Source organism: Tamandua tetradactyla, chromosome Y, assembly GCF_023851605.1.
Source record: "Tamandua tetradactyla isolate mTamTet1 chromosome Y, mTamTet1.pri, whole genome shotgun sequence".
Classification (NCBI taxonomy): Eukaryota; Metazoa; Chordata; class Mammalia; order Pilosa; family Myrmecophagidae; genus Tamandua; species Tamandua tetradactyla.
In genome coordinates, this window is record NC_135354.1 from 12,448,092 (window position 1) to 12,462,209 (window position 14,118).

Consider the following 14,118-nt stretch of genomic DNA (forward strand, 5'->3'; position numbering starts at 1 on the left):
GGGAGAGGGGAAGGGAACTAATTTTTTTAAAAAGTCAGTTGAAGAATCACATTATCTTCGATGAGCCAAAGTTTAATAAATGTCAGCTCTCAAGTGGAACTGCGTTATCAATTCCATTTTGTTTCCTATATGGGTACATTTATCTGAGGACAGGCAGCATCAGTGAGGTTATGTGGTCACACCCCTTGATGCTGGCACATCCCAGGTCCCTGATTAAAGGAGTAGACGGGTTCCCATTGGCCGTCTTGGTAGGACGGCTCTAATGATCAGGGTGAATGTGCCACAAATTTCAAAAGGATGAATGATCATTTTGTCAGTGTTGCCTTTTAAAATGACTAGCACGAAACCTCCAATATCTGTTCTAAAGAAAAAGATTTACCCACTGGAAGGCTTTCCTAGAAACACATCCCAGCAGCTTGAGACAGACAGTGGAGTATTTGTACTTCTACATTAGTTTGATGGGGTATAGCAGCTGTTTTTTGAATTGTCAGAGCTGTAAATTCTTCAGCTGAAACACTCTGGCAAACATTTTAAAGAATTGAATTGTTCTTTGGACCGAGACTGGATATGTTGCAGTTCCTGTTCTTCCTTTGCTTTGATATCCTGGTAAGCCTTCATTTTGCTTGCATCCTTTAAGCCCAGTGAGAAGACAGTATCATGAGGAAGTGGTTCTGGAAAAGAAGGGTGAGCATGATGGCTAGTCAGCAGGTCAGAAGGCAAAAGCAAGCTGCTAGTCAGATTAGATAGTCTTTACTTTCGAAAGTGGGGAGAGAAGCTTATTCTCTCTTACTGCTCATTCTGCTGTCAGAATGTTCAGATGCTGAAGCATGCTGCACTCGTTTGTTTACTATTAAAAGACTGAAGAAAAGTTAGTATACAGACATAATGAATGTTAAAAGTTGGCCAGTTATTAAGAAAAAGCAAAAATGAAATACAAAAGGGTGTGTTTTACCATGTGAGAGTAATTTTAAAGACTAATGCAGAGAAGTTCAGAAACACGTGTTTTTATTTACAAGTGAGGTCAGTGCAAAGATCTCTTCTACCTGTGGTTAAAAGTAAATTCCCCTGAAGGTCTAAAAGTGTGAACAGTGTCTGTTTTGGGTAAATAATAAACTGCATATTTAACGTGAAAAGTGACTGAAAAAAAACCAAATTTAAGAACTATAAGCAAAGCATGCAGTCTCTGTGTTAAAGTGTTAGTAATAAAACTACATTTTCCATTTTTTCATTGCACAGAATGTAAAAGTCCTTATCACTCTTTACAGTGGCAAACACCTCCTCCCTGTTTTTTTCCCTCTATTTCCTGCAAAATAAGTTTACATCTCAAGCTCCTTATAGCTCATATTTCCATTTCAGCATACCTGAGACTTTCACATCCAGGTACAATTTCTCTTCCCATTAAACTCTTATGTGCAGTTTGAGAACTGACTGTGAGGACTCAGTTAATTCTCACCAAAACCACAATTCAAGGTGACCAATTTTAGGGGCTCTGAAAGGAACGGCTTGTTTATGTTGTGTGTTTGGGGTTGGGGGTGGGGGGAAAGCACTTTGTGAAAAAACTAATGGGGAGGGGCTTTTCTTTTTCTTCGTATTTTTCATCTGGCTTATTTAGGGGAATTTGTTTGGTAATGAACCATGTGATCATAAATTTGTAATCAAGTTAGAGAAAAGTATATTTGCAAAATATTTTCCAGACAAAGAATCAGACCAAACAAAATCCAGAGTAAAATTTTGTTTTATCTTCCATTTCATCTTTAGCACTTTTTCATCATTGAAAGTAGTTATCAAACAAGCAAAAATATGGGAAAATGTAGGTATTCCAAGGTTTTAATACTTCATTTAGGGATACTGCTTGACTTGTCAACGGCTGTTAACTAGTGTCAGTGAGTGAATCCTTTTCAAACTGTGGATATAGCCAGATTATTTTATAATTCATGTGCAGTAAGTTGTTCTATTAATTTACCATGCAAAATGAGTTTACTAATGCTATTCGCAGATTACTGTAACAAAACTGCAGAAACCTAGACTCTGCTTTAGTCTGGGGTGTCAGTGATAATTCCCGCTACATGGTAGAGCTCTCTAAAGCTCCGTATTGGCCTTAGGCAATTTAGAATTTAGTGCAGCAATCCTCCCGACTCTTAAACTTCAAAACCGCATAGTATATGTTGTGGCCATCATGTAGATCAGCTGGTGAAAGAGAACAAAACAGGACAGTGAGACACAGGCAGGGAGGGCCGGCACCGGCTCAGGGCCCACGGCCTTTCTTTGTTCCCACAGCAAGGGCTTGCATTTTTAGCACACACACACTTTATTTTTCTCATCTTACAAATACCATGGAAGTACTCAGCTATGCCATAAGTGAAAACCAGTTTGAATTTATTCAAAGACTTGGGTGTGCTTGAAGAACAACAAAACCAAGGTGATGCTCAAGGTCTGACTTCCCTTCATCTTTCCCAAAGTGCCTGTTCTTGTAGCAGTTAATCCCCTTCCTGCCTGTAGCATCGCTGAGCTCAGCAGCCAGGAAAACAGCCACCACTCTGATTTAGGAGAGTGGTTTTTTTCATAGAGTGTAATGGGAAGAAATGAGGATTTGAAAAACTGGGAATGATTCATTTTACAGCAGCTGAGCTAATCCCCACTTGCTCTACCAATATATTGGATTTCTTCAAATCACAAACCAAGATCCCCCACCCCATTATGTACATATATACATATATGTGTGTGTTTACATATGTATGCATAGATGCCTACTTCCGTTTGAAAGTTAGGGTTTGGGGTCAAAGAACTAGTAATGCTTCAAGTGAGCATTCATTTGTCCATTTTCAAAGTTATGAACTAAGGGCTAAATGGAAACCAACCAACATGCTAGGCTGAGTTAACAGGCACTCCAGAGGTTAGTTTTTTTTCTTTTTTCCACAGAATCCAAATTACATCACCTACAGTCTGCCCAGACAGACAGCTTGTACTTCCTGCAAACGAGAACGTGACATGTTTCCACAGGTGAAATGTTTCCACAGGTGAGAACTAGATCCCATGGAGAGCCAGGCCTGTTGGCTTCAGGAGGTTGGGCTAGATAGACCAGGGCAGCCTGGGGCATTACTTGCCAGGGCAGTGATGGTGGCACCAGTTCCTGTGCAGGCCACAATGAACAGGTGATAGGACATGTCAGACTAGGAAAGGACGGACACCAACGTAAGCATTTTGTGCAGAACAGAGTGGCCTACCCCCACTCAGAGGGGCTCCTTCACCTTTCTCCTTCCCAAGCCTTTGAAAAGCTGGGGCCAGGGTGTTCTCCTTCACCCTGCTTCTCAACCCTGGACCCTGGCTGCACGGAATCACCTGGAGGCTCCTACAGTTTTCAGAAGCCAGGGCTACATCCCAAACCAGTGAAACTGAAGCTTCTCTAATGCTCCCTGGAGGGCTCCCACAGGCAGTGGGCACTGGGTGTTGGGTGCCCTTGCTTTAAGCCAATCCATGTGATGGATCCACATACCTACTAGGCAGATGGGAGCAGTTGAGGAACTCTGACATGTCTGCCTTTCCAAAAAAAAAGATGTGAGGCTTTTTTAAAATACACTAGCTCTACTAGTGTGTTTTAAGAATTTGGCTTTATAAACAGTTATAAGCCAATGACTCAACATTCTACAGCTGAGAGATCTTAAGCCAAAATGTTAGGGGATATACTGCCAATTAAAGATGAATGTGAGAGAAATCACAGCAAATCACTCTGAAGATATACATGATTAACCATGGCCTGATTTATAGAAATTTAGTTTACACACAAATTCAGGGTACTCTTTCCTATAAACATTAATTTACAGTTGTTTTGAGACAGGTGTCCTTCTTGGAAAAACTTTCTGAACGGGACAGCGAAAACCTGAGATATGTTTTCAGGTTTATAATATCAGAGTCACTCCCAAGTGACTGCCAAAAGGAAAAGCTCTCCAGTTCATTCTAAGACCCTTCATTGAATGAGTTAAACCATATGAAACTGCCGTTTTTTTGTAAATAAAAACAGTTGAGCAGTGGTCCCACAACGTTCAGTCTTCATCACTGCACTGGAGAGCACATGCCTTAATAACAGCTTGCCGTCCTTGGCTTCACAGATAAAGTGAAAGTGTAGGACCCCTCTGACCGAGATGGTTTACCTCATTTGTGTTGCAGATGTTCTCTAGGGCTGGAGCCACATATTTTTCCTGGGAAAGCATTCCAAGAAATGATACCTGCAAAATGCATCCCAATAGGACATGAGCGCATACCACAGGGCTGCGAGCAGGGCCTCAGCACCCTGTGCATTGTCACGGCCGGCAGCTGCTCTCCCTCCCGCTGCGGACTCAGCTTTGGGGGTGTTCTAGTTTGCTAGTTGCCAGAATGCAACATGGTAGAGATGGATTGACTTTCAATGAAAGGGGATTTATTTAGTTAAGGTATGGTTCTTCAGAGGAAAGGCAACTAGCTTTCAACTGAGGTTCGTTCTTACCTGGGAAGGCACAGGGTGATCTCTGCTGGCCTTCTCTCCAGGCCTCTGGGTTCCAACAATTTTCCCTGGAGTGATTCCTTTCTGCATCTCCAAAGGTTTGGGCTGAACTGCGAGTGCTGAGATGAGGTATGTTGAGCTGCTTGGACTGTGCTACATTGAGCTCTCTCATTTAAGCACCAACCAATTAAACATCATTCACTGCAGCAGACATGCTTCCTAGCTGACTGCAGATGTAATCAGGAACAGATGAAATTTGCGTGCCATTGGCTCCTGTCCACAGCAGCAGAAATAGGCAACTTCACCTAGCCAAGTTGGCACCTGAACCTAACTACCATGGGGGTGGGTGGTGGGTGGCGCGGGGGTGTCAATGGGAAGTCCGAGCACAGGCAGCGAGTCTGCAAGGGTTTATGCTGTTGGCTTTCTTCTCCCTGACACACTGTGCTTTGTTCAGTGGAGTTGATATTTGTAAAAATTTGATTTTCAGAGTCCACCTACAGTAAACTTAGGCCTCTGTTTACCAGTAGTTAGACAATTAGAGGCTGACCCTCTCATAAGGCTTCTCTCCACAGCCCTGAGTTGCTCACGCTGAGGGCCAGGTGCATTTCTGCAGGAGTGAGAGGCTGGGGTTGGCCTGTTTGTGGGAAGGGGAGGCCATAAACACCTAGCTTAGGAGCAGATGCTAAAGAACTTCTATGCCAGTGTGACAGAGTGATTTGTTGGACTCCCAATTTTGTGTGTCTGTTTTTAAATTCATTTTTGTTTTACAAATTTATTGGAAACACTTTGGATTGAAAGTCAAATTCGAAATTAAAAAAAAAGCAAAATCCTGTCTGCCCTTCACCCCAGAACACTGGATCAGCACTCTGTAGTGCACCTCTTGCTGGTACTCTCGAGCGCCCTATGCAGTGCCCACAGTCCAGTGGGCTGCTGCTCTTTCCCTCTGTAGTGCGTATGTGTGGCCAAATATCCAACACATCTCTGATGCCACTTCTTCTGGAAGGTAAGGAAGGGTCTAAATAAATCCTTATTCCTTTCATCCATATGCTTTGAAACTGTCAGTGAAGCTAGTGCTTTCATGCATAACAAGCTGGGCATATGGAGAAGATTTTAAAAAGAGGATAACTGATGACCAAAAATTTATGGTCAAAAAGTGGTTACCAATGTTTATTTTTACAGAATAGGGGAATGATTGAAATCTAGACGTTGAAATATGAATAATCTTAAAATTCAGATGTAGGTTCTATTTTTAATCCATTTTAAGGAATATTGCTTTGAACTTTGGTTTAGAAGAGCTGGATGGGCAGATTAGGATAGTTTTGTATTGTGTTGCAAGATAAGTTGTTGAGGGTAAGTCACAAAGGAAAAGGAAAAATTAAATAGTCCTCTCTTCCTAGAAAACTCTGAAGGGTCAGTTATTTCTTCTTTGAGTCTAATGAAAAGCTTTTTCACCCTTCATCTTTCTACCAAGAACATGATTTCCTATCATCCTGGCTAGAAGCACTAATTAAATTCCTAACTCAGAATGCTGCTTTCCTTCACTCAGCAGGAAAGAAGAGTCTCAAATTAATTGATGGGGGGAGCCAGTGGCCCATCCTGTGGCTTTGTGAAAGGAGCCAGCTGTCACTTTAGTTGCCCATTGTGAGGATCTCATTCATTAGAAAGTAGGTTTGAACTGTCTGACAGCATTAGAAGCAGGTTTGCAGAGAGTACATTCTGATGACACAAATAAAACCAGATGTATTTCAGAGACGTCTGGATTTTATTTGTGTTTTTCAATATACATGGACCTAAAACAATCTGTCACTTAAAGAAAACTCATTTGAAGAATTCAGTGTGCAAATTAATTGAATTATATAGTGCATACAGTATTAATTTAGATGAAAAGTGGAATGGTACAAACTGAAGAGAACAAAAAATGTACAGCTTTTTATAATGGATATTCAGAAGTCTTTTTTGATTGAACTGCACTAGAAAGTAGTTCAGAAAGCTGCTTTTGCTATAGCAAAACCTTGAATGATACCCTTTAGCAATGAAAAGCATAAGTCATATTTCAATCCAGAAAACATACTCAGGGAGCAAGTATTAAGAGTTCCAAGGGAAGAGCATACAACTAGATAATGACGATTAGAGAGACATCCACATCATAGTTAGGGTCCAGACTTTTGTACCAGAGGATAAAAAAGGAATTGGGATTAAGAGTAGGTACCGTATTGCCAGATGTCCACGCAGATCTGCCCCGCCCCAGTGGTCCTGTTGAACTGCAGGGGACTTGATGACTTCACAGGTGGACCGTATGTTGTAGAACATAAACAGGCACTGCAGAGAACCTGAAGACGCCCAGCCAGGCCACTCTGAGCACATAGGAGAGGAATACGAATTAGGATAGAAAGAGAGGAAGAGGAAAGATCATTTAAGGCAGCAAGGCCATTCCCTGGGAGGGAGGACTGTATGTCTCTGGTGCAGTTCTGAGCCTGTGGGATGAACTGAGGATGACTGGGCCACATAAGGATGAAGGGCAAGGCTGGCACACCCCAGGGACATAGGACAACTAGTAAGGATGGCTGGGAACAGGTAACCACACTTTCTGTAGCTGTAAGATGTAGAGTACCAGTCCCGTAAGTGGTTTGAGGGATGCATTCAGGGCCCTCTCTCAACAGGCAAGTACACGAGGCGCCAAGAGCTGGGAGCATTTGTCCAGGATCACAGCGAGTCAGTGCCAGGACCTCGACCACGGCCCGGCACCGGGCGTGGAGCCACCTCGCCTCCCGCCTCCCGCCTTCCACGATCACTCAGCTCTCTCCCGTTACTCTCAACACTCACCCCCTACCAGGCAGGGGGGATGACTGGAATGGCAAGGGCGACAGAAATCACCCGTCAAAGGAAATTTGCTAGCTTCACCATCCACTGAAATTGCTAAAGGCAGGAGATGCTTTAGCCGCCGCTGACAGTTTAAAATATCCTTAAACACTGGCACAGCGCACAAGAAACCTGGTAACATTCCCGTCTCCTTTGTTTTCTTCAGTCTTTAAGGTTCACAGCTACTTTGCAAGCAGAGTAACAGCGTGGGGGGCGGGGTCTCTTCGGGACACCGCAGGTGATCTCTTCGGTTCATCTCAGGAAGAGCAGACTCAGGCAGCTTTCCTTTCCTGGTGACCTTCTGCCTGAAACACCAATCCTCACAGTGCGTTGGAAGGTGGCCTCCGGAGGTTCGGCGTGCGTTCCCCTGACAGACACCCCGAATGCGGGTCAGGCTTCGCAGGGCGCTGGCGGGGCTCTGCTGTCCTGGGCGAAGGGCGGCGCCCTGAGGACCCACACTGACTCTCCGTGGCACCTGGGTTTTCTGGGCAGTGCCTGGACCGCCCAGGGGGCAAGCTCCGGCGGAGCGCCTCCTCGTGGCCGCCCCAGGAAACCTCAGAGGACAGTTCGTTTGTCACCTTCTTTGGAAAGCATTTACAATTTTTCAAGCGTTTTTATTTCTAAAAACATTCAAAGAAAACTCGATAACTTCTTCCTCACTAGAGCTTACAGAGCGCCTGCTCCAGGATACGTGTTGTTTTTCCTTCCCTTGTAAGGGAGACTTGCTTTCCTGTTAGTACCGCAACCCAGCGAGGCCGAAGGGGCGCCAGCCAGTCCACGCCCGGGGAGCCTGAGGCCGCACGGGATCTGAGGGCAAGGGCAGCAGCCAGTACTGCGCTCCCGGGCCTCCCCGCCGCAGCCTTCCGCACCCGAACCCTGTGGCTGACGACCATCTCCGAGGTGGGCGCTCTCGGAGATGGAGCCTGGGAATAGGGGGGCAGGTACTGGCGGGTCCCCAGTCTGCCGGCCAGCCACCCTCCAACCTCGCTTGTTGGTAGAACTCGATGTGCCTCGGCCACGGGGTTGACTTCCGTGTCCGACTTTCCTCTCGTGAGGACACCGGCGGCGTTGGATGAGGGCACCCAGTTAGCTCACGAGAGGAGTGAGAAGGAGCCCGGGTCGCAAGCAGGATGCAGTCACCCGCGCTCCTCCGCCTCCGGTCGCTGTGGTGCTGACTGCCATTAGCACTGCCCAGGGGCAGGTGAGCCACGGCCGGGGGGAGGAGCCAAGCGCGGGATGGGAGAGGCCAGCGACGCCGAGGGCCAGGGCAGACAACGATAAAGCGAACCGAGACCCGGGTCCTCTCCTCCAAAGCCGGCTCTCAAACTTTTTAAGACCCTGTCTGTCCCAAGTCAAGTCTAACGTGCATGACGGTGGAAAGCGGGCGTGGGACGCCCTGGGGCTGGGACGGTCCTCCCACTCGGCCGCCACCCTCGGGCCTTCAAGGGAGGAATGGCAGGCAGGGGGACCTGAGGTCACATTGGGCTGGCAGGCCCCAGCGGGGACACCTGCCTGCCGTTCCTTCTCAATCGGACTCGCTACCAACTTCACCTCTGCTGTTGTCCCGCCCTAGTCTCCTCGGAGGCTCCCAGGAGACCGCCGCGGGTGCCCGGGCTTCCCGCCCTGGAAGGCTCCCAATTCCCCATGCTGCCGTGGATCACGTGTTGCCTCCGGCCGAGGGTGCTTTCAGACACGCCGAGGACCCACAACCCGACCCCCGGCTGGCGCCCGTGAATCCTCCGGGAGGGTCCAGACCCGGCTCTCGTCCCCGCTGCACCAGCCCTGAAGGGCCGCCGCCTCTCGGTCTCGGGCTGGCCCCCACTCCCCTGCGCTACCCGCCCCCAGCCTGCAGCTCATCCTGGCCCCCACCCCCGACCCCGTCCATGCCCTGGGGCCACGCTCCCCCTCCCCCGCAGGTTCCTGTCGCTTCCAGGGTGCCTTTCTATCTACGCGCTTGATGCTTAGCCTGGCATCCGACCTCTGTTTCAATGTGGTCCCTGATGTCTCATGTAGCGTCGTCTCGGTTCCTTGTCACCCGGCCCTTCCCTTTCGGCCGGGTCGCACACTGCGACCAAAAAAAGCTCCTCTCTCCCCGGGGTCCCCTGCCCTGCTCAGGCCGCTTCTCTGCCCCGGGGCCGCTGGGTAGGCGGTCGCCACCACCCTGTCCTGCTGCAGAGCCTTTCCTGCAACCACAGGAACCGAGGTCACTGTCTTCAGCCCACCGCCTGCCACGGGTGGGGGGCAGCCAGAGACCGGGGAACCCAGCCCAGGCCTGGCCGGCCAAGAAGGAGCCGGGCCGCGTATTTCTCCACAGTGTCCCCCGCTTCGGGGACGAGAAGCTGCTGTACCCCCACTTCTGGCCTCTCCGCCTCCCCGGAGCTTCCCTTTGCTATGTGTCCCTTTGCCCTCTTTTAAATCATAATTTTAAAATCTATTAATTATTTATTTTTTTATCCATACTTTTTCACTCACCTGTTCACATCCTGGATAAGTGGAGCATCAGACAAAGGTTTTCACAATCAAAGCCATCAATAGTCTTCAAGAATTAAGGCTCCTGGAAAAGAGCTCTACAGTTTCAGGCACTTCCATCCAACCATTCTAATACATCATAAACTAAAAGGGGGTATCTATAAAATGCATAAGAATAGCCTCCAGGGTAACCTCCCAGCTCTGTTTGAAATCTCTCAGCCACTGACACCCTATTTTGTCTCATTTCTCTCTTCCCTCTTTTGGTCAAGCAGGCTTTCTCGATCCCTTGATGCTGGGTCCTGGCTCATCCTGGACTTTGGTCCAATGTCTCATGTTTCCAGAGATGTTCACCCCTACGATTCAGGTCCCCCATAGTGGGGGAGGGCAATGAATTCACCTGCTATGTTGGCTGAGAGAGAGAGGCCACATCTGAACTACAAAAGAGGTTCCCTGGAGTAGAGTGTTAGGCCTAACTTTAAGTAGACTTAGCCTATCCTTTGCAGGAATAAGTTTTGTAGGGGTGAACCCTTGATCACCAGGACTCAGCATATTAATTTTGTTGTCCCTATTGCTTGCAAGAATATCAGAAATTTTCCAACTGGGGGAAGTTGCATATTTCCTACTTTCTCCCCATTCCCCCAAGGGGACTTTGTAAATACTTTTTTATTAGCTGTCCAAATCACTGGGATTTATCACGACAGTCCAGTAATCTCATGCCCTATTTGAGATTCCATGTACTCATGGTGTTCAACTAAACTGACCATACAGGTTAAATTAGGGAATTACACTACCCAAAACATAAAGTTTGCACCAAAGAAATCTCTCTCTCTCTTTGGCCTCACACAGAAGTTGAAGTTTTAAACTATGGTCCATATCATCCTTTACTCAGTCTTCTGATATGCCTTAGTCCTATCCAGATCAGCTTCATTCATATCTCTGCTTGATGTCTCATCACTTTTTTTCAACTTCTTAAGAAGTTCCTATATGGCATACTGCTGACTTTTGTTGCTTCAGTGCTCTAACTCTGAGTCTCAGGTGTCACATAAATACATGAAGTTTCATGGAAACACCATGTTGTAAACAACAAGATCAGTATCTCAGAAGTTAGAATGAACAGTTACACCTCCTGAATAGATGTGACTGCTGTAAGAACTTAATCTAGGACACTTTACAATAAGCTCTAACCTGGTAACTGATGCTCTCAATTTTTTATATTATAGTTCGTCCATGTTGGAAAGATGGCCATACTTGAAAGAGAATAAATTCTCATCTGACTGTGGAGAAGGAAAGAACTTATTAATAATCCTGCAAGAATGGGCACACAGAGAAGGACAGGATGGCTGCTTAGTGAGGTGTGGGAAATACTTTGTCCTCCAGAGCAGCAGGGAGAGTCTGCTGAAGTTAAAAGTACCACATCACCTTATGCTGGAGGATTTGCAGACAGACAAACCACATATACTGGGTAGGATAGGAAAAATCAGACCAGAGGCTTCACAGGAAAGCCTTTCAATCTGCTGGGTCTCACCCTCAGGGAAAACTGATGCAGGTGACTCTTTCCTCCTGATAGGAGGCCAGTTTGGTCTGGGAAAAATATGGCTGGCATCTATAATACCAAAGTAGACCCTCCTAAGGGGGGGAGGGGCAGTGGGGGAAAGACACCATACAGGCGGGGAAAGGAAGAAGAAAACAGGAACTGAAAAAGTCTGATCTGTTAAAGAAAACCTAAGCTAAAGGTCCAGAATAAGCTGAACTGAATGTCAAAGAACAGATAGACAACAAAGTCTTCCAGCAAGAAAATCCTAGATAAAAAAAAGTCAAAACAATCCCCAGAATAAACTAATTAAGGTAAATGAATGCCTCGATGTCAACAAAAAATAATGACACATACTAGGAAAATTGAAGATATGGCCCAGTCAAAGGAACAAACCAATGATTCAAATGAGATACAGGAGTTGAAGCAATTAATTCAGAATGTTCGAACAGACATGGAAAACCTTATCAAAAATCACATCAATGAATTGAGGGAGGATATAAAGAAGACAAGGAATGAACAAAAAAGAAATAGAAAGTCTGAAAAAACAAATCACAAAATTTATGGGAATGAAAGGCACAGTAGAAGAGATGGAAAGAAAAAAACAATGGAAACCTACAATGTCAGATTTCAAGAGGCAGCAAATAGGATTAGTGAACTGGAGGATGGGACATCTGAAATCAAACAAGCAAAAGAAAATAAAGAGAAAAGAATAGAAAAATATGAGCAGGGACTCAGGGAATTGAATGACAACATGAAGTGCACAAATATACAGGTTGTGGGTGTTTCAGAAGAAGAAAAGGGAAAAGGAGGGGAGAAATTAATATAGGGAATTATCACTGAAAATTTCTCAACTCTTATGGAAGACTTAAAATTACAGATCCAAGAGGTGCAGCGAGCCCAAAAAGGAATTGATCCAAATAAGTGTACTCCAAGACACTTACCAATCAGAATGTCAGAATCAAAGAAAAAGAGAGAATCATGAAAGCAGCAAGAGAAAAGCAGTCCATCACATACAAGGGAAGCCCAATAAGCTTCCCAGTGTGTATATTTCTCAGCAGAAACAATGAAGGTGAGAAGACTGTGGGATGATACATTTAAATTAATAAAAGAGAGTGCTTGCTTCAGTGGCACATATACTAAAATTGGAACGATACAGAGAAGATTAACATGGCCCCTGAGCAAGGATGACACATAAATTAATGAAAGAGAAAAACTGCAAACCAAGAATGCTATATCCACCTAAATTCCCTTTAAAAATGAGAGGAAATTAAAACATTTTCACTGCCTTCACTGAATATAGTTTCAAACTAACCACCCTCCCCCAGTCTATATGGGACATGACTCCCAGGAGTGTGGACCTTCCTGGCAACGTGGGACAGAAATCCTAGAATGAGCTGAGACTCAGCATCAAGGGATTGAGAAAACCTTCTTGACCCAAAGGGGGAAGGGTGAAATGAGAAAAAATAAAGTGTCAATGGCTGAGGGATTCCAAACAGAGCCAAGGGGTTATCCTGGAGGTTATTTTTATGTATTAAATGGATATCACCTTGTTAGTCAAGATGTAATGGAGGGGCTGGAGGGAACTGCCTGAAAATGTAGAGCCAGGTAGCCATGTTTCTTAGAGATGATTGTATAATGATACAGCTTTCAGAAGGTGACTGTATGATTGTGAAAACCTTGTGTCTGATGCTCCTTTTATCTACCTTGTCAACAAAAATATAAACCATACGGAGTGAAAATAAAGAACGGGGGAACAAATGTTAAAATAAATATAGTAGATTGAAATGCTAGTGATCAATGAAAGGGTGGGGTAAGGGGTATGGTATGTATGAACTTTTATCTGTTATCTTTTTTTGTTGTTGTTGTTTGGTTGTTTTCTTTCTCTTGTCTTTTTATTTCTTTATCTGGATTGATGCAGATGTTCTAAGGAATGATCACAGCGATGAATATGCAACTGTGTGGTGATATTGTGAATTAGTGATTATATATGTACAACAGAATGATCTTATGTTAAGGTCTGTCTTTGTTTCTTGTTATATATTTCTTTTAAATTTAAGAATTAATTTTAAAAAAAAGGAAAAGAAATGAGGGGGAAATTAAAACATTTTCAGACCAAAAAAAATCTTGTGACCAAGAGACCATTCTGCAAGAAATGCCAAAGGGAGCACTAGAGACAGATAGGAAAAGTCAGGAGAGAGAAGTGTGGAGAAGAGTGTAGAAATGAAGACTACAAGTAAAGGTAAAAAGAAGGAAAATTAGATATGACCTATAAAATTCAAAAGGTAAAATGGTAGAAGAAAGTACTACCCATGCAGTAATAACACTAAATGTTAATGATTTAAACCTCCCAATCAAAAGACCTAGATGAGCAGAATGGATTAAAAAACAGGACCTATCTATATGCTGTCTACAGGAAATGCGTCTTAGACCCAAGGATAAGCATAGGTTGAAAGTGAAAGGTTGGGAAAAGGTATTTCATGCAAATAACAATCAGAAAAGATCAGGAGCAGCTATACTAATATCCAACAAATTAGACTTCAAATGAAAAACAGTTAAAAGGAACAAAGAAGGCCATTATGTACTAATAAAAGGAACAGTTCAACAAGAAGACATAACAATCGTAAATATGTATGCACGGAGCCAGAATGCTCCAAAATACATGAGGCAAATACTGAAAAGAGAAATAGACACATCTACAATAATATTTGGAGACTTTCGTTCCCCACTCTCGTAATGGACAGAATATCTAGACAGAAGATCACTAAATAAACTGAAAGTT

At 44.7% G+C, this 14,118-nt stretch overlaps 1 non-coding gene across 1 annotated transcript; it reads left to right on the plus strand.

Annotated features, from left to right (window-relative positions):
• Positions 1 to 12,451: 12,451 nt before the first annotated feature.
• On the plus strand, positions 12,452 to 12,558 carry LOC143672651 (U6 spliceosomal RNA). Its single transcript, XR_013169933.1, has one exon. It is a non-coding gene; the product is annotated as a U6 spliceosomal RNA (small nuclear RNA).
• Positions 12,559 to 14,118: the final 1,560 nt, after the last annotated feature.